The sequence below is a fragment of the Tachyglossus aculeatus genome, chromosome 16 (assembly GCF_015852505.1).
Source record: "Tachyglossus aculeatus isolate mTacAcu1 chromosome 16, mTacAcu1.pri, whole genome shotgun sequence".
NCBI classification, from domain to species: Eukaryota; Metazoa; Chordata; class Mammalia; order Monotremata; family Tachyglossidae; genus Tachyglossus; species Tachyglossus aculeatus.
Window position 1 is genome coordinate 22,434,784 of NC_052081.1, and position 11,297 is coordinate 22,446,080.

Sequence of the window (11,297 nt, forward strand, 5' to 3'; positions counted from 1 at the left end):
GTGGCTGTATCACAAATCGCCACATATATTTCCACAGACTTGTTTATTGTATAAGTTTGGAGCTGTTCCAGAACCTCTGGAAAATTAATATAAAACTATATAACAATAATTAATAATTATAGCTTTTGTTAAGTGCCATACACTGAACTATACTATATACTGCAAGGTTAAAGAACTATTGTTTAATCTTTATTAAAGTACTTAAAAATCATTTTATCAACTAAATGAGTTATGGTATGATTATTAATCTTTGCATAAGGATACAGAAATGTAAACTTGTTCTAATTACGATAAGTTTTTCAAACTTAGTAAATGATTTTTTTCCAATTTATATTCAATTAACAGCCTTCTCATCTTCATAAAGTGCCATGCAGCCTACTAACTCGAACACCTTCAACCCTCTTACGTCTTCTTCAATCATGTATGTAAATTAATTCACATCATGTGAATGCCTCAAGAGCAGTTCTTGAAAACTGAGGCATGACTTTTTAATGTCAAAAATTTAGCTGAAGATAGAGAGACCTAATACTATTTGCTCAGGAGTCTCTTTAATGCCTTGATAATCTCACACCAAATGCGGGCAGAGCTTCCTCCAAAATTCACTCATTGTCGACTGTTTAATCACTGGGGTGGATTTGCTTTGACCGAAGCATCAGGGCTGCCAAGCTTCTGCAAAGGGTAAATCACCAAACTATATTCCTAAGAGAAGCAGTGTCGCCTAATGGAAAGAGCACAGGCCTTGGAGTCAGAGGACCCGGGTTCTAATCTCAGCTCTGCCAATTGCTTGCTGTGTGACTTTGGGCAAGTCACTTGATTTCTTTGTGCCTAGTTTTCCTCAACTGTAAAATGGGGATTCAATACCTATTCTCCTTAATACTTAGTCTGTGACCCCATGCAGGACAGGGGCTCTGCCTGACCTAGCTGACCTGTACCTATGCCAGTGCTTAGAACAGCGTTTGACATGTAGTAAGCACTTAAAAAGTACCATAAAAAAGGTTGTATTGTAAGATTGTTCACCCTGGGTAAAGTACCAAACAATAATGGCTTTATCCCTGGTTGTATGTGTAATGGAATATGCCTCTTTAGATAAAATCAGATTCCAGCACAGATGAACTTTCTTAACCAATTCCTGCCCCAGTGTTTGCTTAAAACTGGAAGGACTTTAATAGCCCTGCATCTCTTGGGCTAAGCATCTGTAGCCTTTAAAGAAAACACTGTTTAAAGGAGGGTGAACTAACGAAGCAAGGCACAATGTAGAACTAAGAACATTCCCAGTTGATTGTATTGGTGGAGTTTTAAGAGCTCCAAAGTACCAACTATTCATTCATTCATTCAATCGTATTTATTGAGTGCATACTGTGTGCAGTGCACTGTACTAAGCGCTTGGGAAGTACAAGTTGGGAACCTACAGAGACGGTCCCTACCCAACAGTGGGCTCACAGTCTAGAACGGGGAGACAGAGAACAAAACAGAACATAGAAACAAAATAAAATAAATAGAATAAATATGTACAAATAAAATAGAGTAACAAATTCATTCATTCAATCAATCGTATTTATTGAGCGCTTACTGTGTGCAGAGCACTGTACTAAGAGCTTGGGAAGTCCAAGTTGGCAACATATAGAGACGGTCCCTACCCAACAGTGGGCTCACAGTCTAGAAGGGGGAGACAGAGAACAAAACATATTAACAGAATAAAATAGAGAAACAACCTAAGAATGGTTAAAATATTTTTCACTGTCATACCAGGGGGAGAAACACTTTAGGTTAAAATACATCTGTGAGACCACAAATCATCACAACCCTGAAAATACAGCCAAATTACCTGTAATGTTTGAGATACAGTACTTCAAAATTCACCTGAAGATGCAGAAAAAAGATTCATTCATTCATTCATTCGTATTTATTGAGCGCTTACTGTGTGCAGAGCACTGTACTAAGCGCTTGGGAAGTACCAGTTGGCAACATATAGAGACGGTCCCTACCCAATAGTGGGCTCACAGTCCAGAAGGGGGAGACAGACAACAAAACATATTAACAGAATAAAATAGAATAAATATGTACAAGTGAAATAAGTGGAGTAATAACTACGTACAAACATACAGACATATATACAGGTGCTGTGGGGAAGGGAAGGAGGTAAGGCGGGGGGAATGGAGAGGGGGAGGAAGGGGAGAGGAAAGAGGGGGCTCAGTCTGGGAGGGCCTCCTGGAGGAGGTGAGCTCTCAGTAGGGCCTTGAAGGGAGGAAGAGAGCTAGCTTGGCGGATGTGCAGAGGGAGGGCATTCCAGGCCAGGGGGATGATGTGGGCCGGGGGTCGACAGCGGGACAGACGAAAACAAGGCACAGTGAGGAGATTAGCGGTAGAGGAGTGGAGGGTGCGGGCTGGGCTGTAGAAGGAGAGAAGGGAGGTGAGGTAGGAGGGGGCAAGGTGATGGCGAGCCATAAAGCCAAGGGTGAGGAGTTTCTGCCTGATGTGTAGGTTGGTTGGTAGCCACCGGAGATTTTTGAGGAGGGGAGTAACATGCCCAGAGTGTTTCCAGACAAAGACAATCTGGGCAGCGACATGAAGTATGGACTGAAGTGGGGAGAGACAGGAGGATGGGAGATCGGAGGGGAAGCTGATACAGTAGTCCAGACGGGATAGGATGAGAACAAGCAGGGCAGCGGTTTGGATGGAGAGGAAAGGGAGGATCTTGGCAATGTTGCGGAGTTGAGACCGGCAGGTTTTGGTGACGGCTTGGATGTGAGGGGTGAATGAGAGAGCGGAGTCGAGGATGACACCAAGGTTGCGGGCTTGTGAGACGGGAAGGATGGTAGTGCTGTCAGCAGTGATGGGAAAGTCAGGGAGAGGGCAGGGTTTGGGAGGGAAGACAAGGAGTTCAGAGCGTTTCTGGACAAAGACAATCTGGGCAGCGGCGTGAAGTATGGACTGAAGTGGGGAGAGACAGGAAGATGGGAGATCGGAGAGGAGGCTGATACAGTAATCCAGACGGGATAGGATGAGAGCTTGAACGAGCGGGGTAGCGGTTTGGATGGAGAGGAAAGGGATTCTGAAAAGAAAAGATTCTGAACACTGGTAAGCTTTCCTACTATGTGTATGTGTAAAGTTTCATCTCATTTTCTGAGGCTCTCCATAAACTACAGAATTTGAAAAGCATTTGCCTCTTTTTTACATATTTAATTTAATGGCATTGGTTACATTACAAATCCCACTTTGGGAAATGATTATCTTTCTGTAGGACAAAAAAATAATGGTGTTGTGCAATGAAACCTCACTAAGGACCAGGTCAATTATTTTTCCCATTTTAAAGAGTAATTCCCTAGAGACTGATTTGAGGTGCACTGAGGTAATTCTGCACATCCATTCTACTTTTTATACACAAACCCAATGTGGGACAGGGACTCTGTCTTCCCTAATTACCTTCTATCTACTCCGGTGGTTAGGACAGTGCTTCCAACACATTAAGTGCTTAACAAATGCCACAATTATTACATTATCAAATTCCTGGTCCAATTTCACTTGTGAGCAACTTAAGCAAAATTCTGAATGCATTCATGTTGGTCTGTACATTCTGCAATTCAGTTAATCTGTAAATCAGGTTTCTCAATTGCTTATTTTGCATCTATGATGAGTAGGACATTGCTTTCTAATTTTTCAGCCACCCTGAAAGGTAATTGCAGGTAATACTAACTGGAAAAATCAGATCAATACAGATCCCTGTAGAGACGGTTACTATAGTCATGACTATGCACAATACAGATGATCTCTTGTTTGAATTGATATTCATTCATTTATTCATTCAAATGTATTTATTGAGCATTTACTGTGTGCAGAGCACTGTACTAAGTGCTTGGGAAGTGCAAGTCGGCAACATATAGAGATGGTACCTACCCAACAATGGGCTCACAGTCTAGAAGGGGGAGATAGAAAACAAAACAAAACAAGTAGACAGATGTCAAAACTGCCAGAATAAATAGAATTATAGCTATATGCACATCATTAATAAAACAGAGTAGTAAATATGTACAAGTAAAATACAGTAATAAATATGTATAAATATATACAAGTGCTGTGGGGAGGGGAAGGGGGTAGGGCAAGGGGGGTGATGGGGAGGGGAGGAGTGGTAACTGTTAACCACTAATCATGTCATAAAGCTCTGTACTAATTGCTGGGGTAGGTCTTGGGTCAGACACAGTCCATGTCCCACAGGGGGCTCACAGCCCAAGGAATAAAGGTAACTGGTATTCCATCCCCATTTAACAAATGAGAAAAATGAGGCATGGAGAAGTCAGGTGACACCCAAGGTCATACAGCAGGTACGTAGTACAGCCAGTTAAACCCAGATCCTCTCATTTTCAAGCCCATACTCTTTCCACTAGGCCGTGCTGCTCTTTCATTCATTCATTCAATCATATTTATTGAACATTTACTGTGTGCACAGCACTGTACTAAGCGCTTGGAAAGTACAATTCAGCAACAGAAACAATCCCTACCTAACAATGGGCTCACAGTCTAGAAGGGGGGAGATAGACAGCAAAACAAAACAAGTAGACAGGCATCAATAGCATCAATATAAATAAAGAGAATTATAAATACACATCATTAATAAAATAAATGGGGGGGGATTCAGTCTACTCTTCCATAAATACCATTGACTGATAATATCAAAATCATAAGCTTCAAAGACAGAGAGAATGGTGGTGTTGTCAATACAATGAGAAAGTTAGGAGATAGGAGAGGACAAGGAGTTCAATTTTTGACAAAAGAGTACCCAGATCTCATTGCATTTTATTTCTCAAATATCCGCACAAATAAGTACCACAGGATTTCAAAGATAATATAACTACTACCCCCTACTGGTCTACAGTCTCTCCCTCCTCTTGCCCTTTCTTCAACTCTCCCATCTTCCCAACAGTATCCCAAGAGACATTCTACCTCTTCTCAAAGTCTAGTCCCTCCAACCCTCCCTTTCGACCATATCAAAACAACTGTCCCATCCTCCATCCAAACTGCTACCATATTAAATACAAACATTTATCCTATCTCACCTGGATTACTGCATCAGACTCCTTACTGACCTCCCAGCCTCCTGTCTCTCCCAACTCCAGTCCACACTTCACTCTGAGGTCCAGATCATTTTCTAAAAAGGGCTCAGGACATGTCACCACCACCCTCCACAAAAACCTCCAGTGGCTGCTCATCCACCTCCACATCAAACAAAAACTCCTCTCCACTGGCTTTAAAGCACTCCATCATTTTGCCCCCTCCTACCTCACCTCATTACTCTCCTACTACAACCCAGCCCACACACTTCACACCTCTAATGCTAACCTTCTCAATGTGCCTCAGTCTAGTGTATTTCGCCACAGACAGCTCACTCACATCCTGCCTCTGGCCTGGAAAGCCCTCCCACCTCAAATCTGACACTTATTTTCTCTCCCTTCAAAGCCTTAGTGAGGGCACATCTCTTCCAAGAGGCCTTCCTTAACTAACCCTCTGTTCCTCTTCTCCCACTCCCTTCTGTGTTGCCCTGACTTGTTACTGTTGCTCTTCCCCCAACCCAGACCCACAACACTTTTGTACATAGCTGTAATTTATTTACTTATATTCATGTTTGTCTCCCCCGCACTAGACTGTAAGCTCACTGTGTCTGTTAATTGTTGTATTGTACTCTACTGAGTGCTTAGTACAGTGCTCTGCACACAGTAAGTTCTCAATAAATACGACTGAATGAGCGAATGAGGGTCAGCAGGAAGACAGGGTTTGGGTGGGAAGATGAGGAATACTGTCTTGGACATGTTAAAGATTGAGGTGTCTGTGTGACATCCATGTATAATGTCTTGGAGGCAAGAGGAAATGCCAGGTTGCAGGGAAGAAGAGAGGTCAGGGTTGGAGAGATAGATTTAAAGAGGTTTATTTTGTAACAGAATTAACACACCACTATCCTCCCTGTTTCACAAGCCTGTAACTGCGGCATTATCCTCAAATGTCTTTCATTATTTATTTATAATGGCATTTGTTAAGTGCTTACTATCTGCCAGGCACTGTACTAAGCACTGGGGGAGATACAAGTTACCAGGTTGGACAAAGTCCCTGTCCAACATGATACTCACAGTCTCCATCTCCATTGTACAGATGAGGTAACTGAGGCACAGAGATGTGAAGTGATTTTCCCAAGGTCACACAGCAGACATGTGCTGGAGTCAGGATTAGAACCCACATCCTTTTGACTCCCAAGTCAGTGCTCTATCCACTAAGCCATGCTGCTCTCCAAATCCTCTCAGTTTTACCTTCACAATATTGCTAAAGTCTGGCCTTTCCTCTCTAACTGAACTACTACGCTGATCTAAGCACTTATCATATCCTCCCTTGAGACTGCATTGGCCTCATCACTTACCTCCCTGTCTCATGTCCCTTTCCCATTCCTTCCTTACTTCTCCCTACTGCCAAATCGTTTTTCTACAAACACATTCAGCCCACATCTCCCCACTCCTCAAGAACCTCCAGTGGCTGCCCACCCACCTCTGCATCAAACAGAAACTTTTAACCATTGGCTTTAAAGCACTCAATCAGTTGTACCAAGCCTAACTTACTTTTCATATTTCCTACTACAACCCAACCCACACACTTTGCTCCTCTAACGCCCAGTTACTTACTGTACCTCCATCTCATTTATCTTGCCACCACCCCCTTGCCCTTGTCCTCCCTCCTTCATACAGAACAGACCAACACCTTAAAAACCTCATTAAAATCACAGCTCCTCAAAAAGGCCTTCCCCAACAAAGCCCCATTTCCCTTATTCCCTCTCCCTTTCTGCATCTCCTAAGCCCTTGTTATTCACCCCACTTTCAGTCCCACAGCACTTATGTATATATCTGTAAATTAACACCTGTCTTCTTCTCTAGACTTTACAGTCTATAGCTAATGCTCCTTGCAGGTGGGGAACATGTCTACCAACTATGTTTAACTGTATTCTCCCAAGGGGTTAATACAAAGCTCTGCACATAGAAAACACTCAGTAAACAACATCAATTGATAATCATTGATTCAAATACTATCTAAACCACAATGTGGCTTCTGAAAAACTCACAAGCAACATTGTGGTTTAGCTAGTATTTGAATCAATGGTAAGATTTGACCACTGCAGCACAACAGCTACCAGAAAGGTGTAGGAAGGCTTTACTTAAGGCTTCTACGCTGAAACTGTATGTTGATGTTAGATGATCACAAGAAAGACTCAGTCTTTAAAGGTAACTTGGAAATATTTTTTCCTGTATTTCTTCCACCCAGTGTCTGCAAACATCTATGGTAAATGTTTTTGTAGTGTCCTAATTTCCTGGACTCTGCCCTTCAAACTACAGGAAACAAAGGCCTTTGCACCTTCCACTGGCTTCAACTCCACAGTGTAGCATAATGGAAAGAGCCCAGGCTTGGGAGTCAGAGGTCGTGGGTTCTAATTCCGGCTCTGCCACTAATCAGCTGTGTGACTTTGGGCAAGTCACTTAACTTCTCTATGCCTCAGTTCCCTCATATGGAAAATGGCAATTAAGACTGTGAGCCCCACGTGGGACCACCTGATCACCTTGTTTCTACCCAAGCACTTGGAACAGTGCTTGGCACATAGTAAGTACTTAGCAAATACCCTCATTATTATCTAAAAATAAAATACATGGGCTCCAAACCTCTTCTGAGGCAGAGAAGCAGCATGGTGTAGAGGGTAGAGTTTGGGCCTGGGAGCCAGAAGGTCATGGGTTCTAATCCCGGCTTCACCACTTGTCAGCTTTGTGACCCTGGGCAAGTCACTTCATTTTCCTGTTACCTCATCTGGATAATGGGGATTGAGACTGCAAGCCCCATAGGGGACAAGGCCAGCATCCAATTTGATTTGCCTATATCCACCCCCAGCTCTTAGTACAGTGCCTGGCACCAAGTAAGCACTTAACAAATATCATCATTATTATTATTAGCACAGCTCAACAACCCAGAAAATCGCCCTGAGAATATTAACTCCTTCCAAAAGTTACTTTGAGAACAGAAAATAAATCTGCAACTGTTCTATAAACACACAGCACATGACTAAAATACATAAGTTCAGTGAAAGAGCTGAAACTTCTGGGTCCTTTATCCTGCGCATCAAAATTTTTTAAAGTGCAATGCTGTCAGAGCTAAGAGCTTTGCAAATTTTCAATTGGCTTTTTACTGCTCTGAAGATAAGACTTTTACTACCAACAAGGACACAGCTTCTGCCAATGCTTTGGGTTTTTATGGTATTTGTTAAGTGCATACTATGTGTCAAATACAGCCCTAAGCACTGAGGTAGATACAAGTTAATTAGGTTGGAGACCGTCCCAACGGGCTCATAGTCCAATGATTGCCTGGAAGTTAAAATGAACTATACATCAATCGTATTTATTGAGTGCTTACTGTGTGCAGCGCACTGTATTATGCCTTTGGGAGGGTACAGCACTCAATAAGTACGATTGAATGAATACAATAAAACAGAATTGGTAGACACGTTCCCTGACGGCAACGAACTCACAACTAGAGGGGGATACAAACATTAATGTTAATAAATATTTGACATATAGTAAGTGCTTAACAAATACCATCATTATTATACGTACATAGGTGCTGTGCGGCTGAGGGAGGGGTGAATTATGGATGCAGAACAAAATGCAAGGGTGATACTGAAGAGAGTGGGAAAGGGGAAAATGTACAGTATCGATGTGAGAAGTAACTGGGTGACAAAAAAAATCTACAAATCTTTTGACGTTCCTTGAAAGGGCTTTCAGGATAATCAGGTGGCAATTCACACCATCCGCTTTAAAGAAGTTCAGAACAAATGGCTTTTAAGAATGTAGGGGCCTTAAACGTAGTTTGGCACTCGAGGGAATCGTCAAGTGAGATGAAGAGAAACAGGGGCTCTAGGGGGGTTGGAGAGTGGAATTTGATGACTGGATTTTGTGTACGTAAATCAGGAATAGGCGGGAGGGTAAAAAGAGTCAGGGAATTTCTTAACTCGAAAGATTTCACAGAACAGTGCTTGGCACACAGTAAGCGCTTAACAGATACCATCGCCACCACCATCATCATCATTATTATTATTAGTCTGTTATTCCCATCTGATTGCCCAGGCGCGGGCGCCCCCACGTGCTGCCTCCCAAACCCCCGCGAATCGGGGGCACGGGGGATTATGCGGGGATTTAGCAAACCGCGGAGCTGCGTTACCTGGGGGCGTCTCCAGCCCCTTCCCGGGGCCTTTTTTCGACTTCTGCTCCTTCTTGGCCAGCTTGGGTGGAGGGGGTTCCCAAGGCTCTCCACCGGGCTCCAGGTCCCTCGCCCCCGCCTCGGACTGCGGTGGCGCCGGCGGCTCCTCCCGGGGCAGCGGGAGTCCGCGATGGAGCCCGTTCCCGAGCCCAGGGGTCCGGCCGGGGAAATCCCGCTCCCGCAGGCCCGCGCCTCCCGGGGGATCCTGGAGCAGGGCCAAGCCCCAGAGCACCAGGGCGAGCCCCCGCGGGCCCGCGCCCATGGCGGCCCCGCGGCCCCGGCCCCCCCCGATCCCGCGTCTGCCGGGCTGCCCCGCAGGGCCCGGGCCTCCGCTCTCCCACGAGTTCGCCGAGCGGAAAGACGAGCCGGGAAACGAGCGGAGCCAAGCCGGCGCCTTCCCGGCCGCGGGGCGGCGCAGGGCAGGTGAGTGCAAGGCTCCAGACCCCGCCCCGCGGAGACCCCACCCCCGCCCAGCCGAGCCCGAGCTTCAGGGGAGGGGGCGGGAGCAGGGGGCGGGAGCAGGGGGCGGGAGCGGGAAATCTTACCTCCCGGCCGCGGTCCCCGCTGCAGGCTGGAGCCCCGGGAATCAATGCCCCTTTCCTGCCCAGTGCCCGCTCCGCAGCTCGTCGGGCCACGGCTGCCGGCGTGGAGCGACGTATTTGGGGCGGTCGTCTTTCAGGAAGAATAAGAATCTCCAAAGTAAAAATGCGTGCCTGCTGTGAACAACACCAGGCTGCCGTGCCTATTTGCTCGTTCGTTCATTCATTCATTCAGGCGTACTTACTGAGCGCTGTGTGCAGAGCACTATACTAAGCGCTTGGAAAGTACCTTTCAGCAATAGAGATGATCCCCGCCCACAACGGGTTTACAATACAGAGGGTGGGAGACAGACATCGACATAAGTAAACACGAATCAATATAAATAAATAGAATTATAGATATATACATAGATACATAATAGCTGTGGGGCGGGGGGGGGGGAGGTAGGGAAGAGCAAACAGGGAGAGTTGAGTGACACGGAAGGGAGGCCTGAGGAAAAGTGGGTTTAGTTTGGGAAGGCCTCTTGGAGGAAGTGAGCCTTCAGTACGGCTTTGAAGAGGGGTCGAGTGATTGGTGGATTTGAGGAGGGAGAGAGTTCCAGGCCAGAGGTAGGAAGTGGGCCGGGGTTTGATGCAGAACAGGTGAGAATGTATGCTGTTGATGCCGGTGTACTTGTTTTGTTTTGTTGTCTGTCCCCCCCGTCTAGACTGTGAGCCCATTGTTGGGATTGGCTCTATCTGTTGCCGAATTGTACTTTCCAAGCGCTTAGTACAGTGCTCTGCACACAGTAAGCAATGAATGAAAGAATGAGACACAGTGAGAAGGTTAGCACAAGAAAAGCGGAGTGTGCAGGCTAGGCTGTAGAAGGGGAGAGAGAAGGGAGATGAGGTAGGGAGGGGCAAGGTGATGGAGAGCTTTGAAGCCAATGTTGAGGAGTTTTTATTTGATACAGAAGTTGACAGGTAACTGCTGGAGATTTTTGAGGAGGGAGGTGACATGCCCTGGACGTTTCTGTAGAAAGAGTTGGTGATGAACAAAATCTGGGCTCACTGTAACACTTCCCGATGGATGGGATTTGGTATCCGACCGCAGCAAATTGGAAGGGAGCTTCTGGGTGCTCTTACATTTAGTGCCTTTGGGCAGCACATTGACAAACCCACTCCCGGTCACCATCAGTGGCCAGGATCCTTCCCTCCCACAGCCCGGAGCTGCCCTGCTACTGCCATCTTTGATTCTGCCAAATCATCACCCACCACCATTACCATTTTCCTTGTAGTTCCAATTTTATTATTTGTCAGTTGTCCTAAGACATTAGCCTTCTTTCATTTCTCACTTTATTCATCCTAATAGTCGCAGGAAGATGGAAGGTGTTATGCTCTCCATTTTACAGGTAGAAAAACTGAGGTAAAAATAAATCAAGTGGCTTGCATAGTATGGCCAGCTGAGAAGAGAACAAAGCTCTACAAGCTTTGTGTCCAGTGTCCACC

The 11,297-nt window shown here is 45.3% G+C and overlaps 1 protein-coding gene across 1 annotated transcript in view; it reads right to left on the bottom strand.

Annotated features, from left to right (window-relative positions):
- The window catches only part of CPXM2 (carboxypeptidase X, M14 family member 2), a 194,665-nt gene extending 185,234 nt beyond the window's left edge, over nt 1–9,431 (bottom strand). The window contains exon 1 of the mRNA XM_038758418.1: nt 9,232–9,431. The gene's annotated coding sequence lies outside the window, so the exon portion shown is untranslated. The remainder of the gene's footprint in view (nt 1–9,231) is intronic.
- Between the last annotated feature and the right edge of the window lie 1,866 nt (nt 9,432–11,297).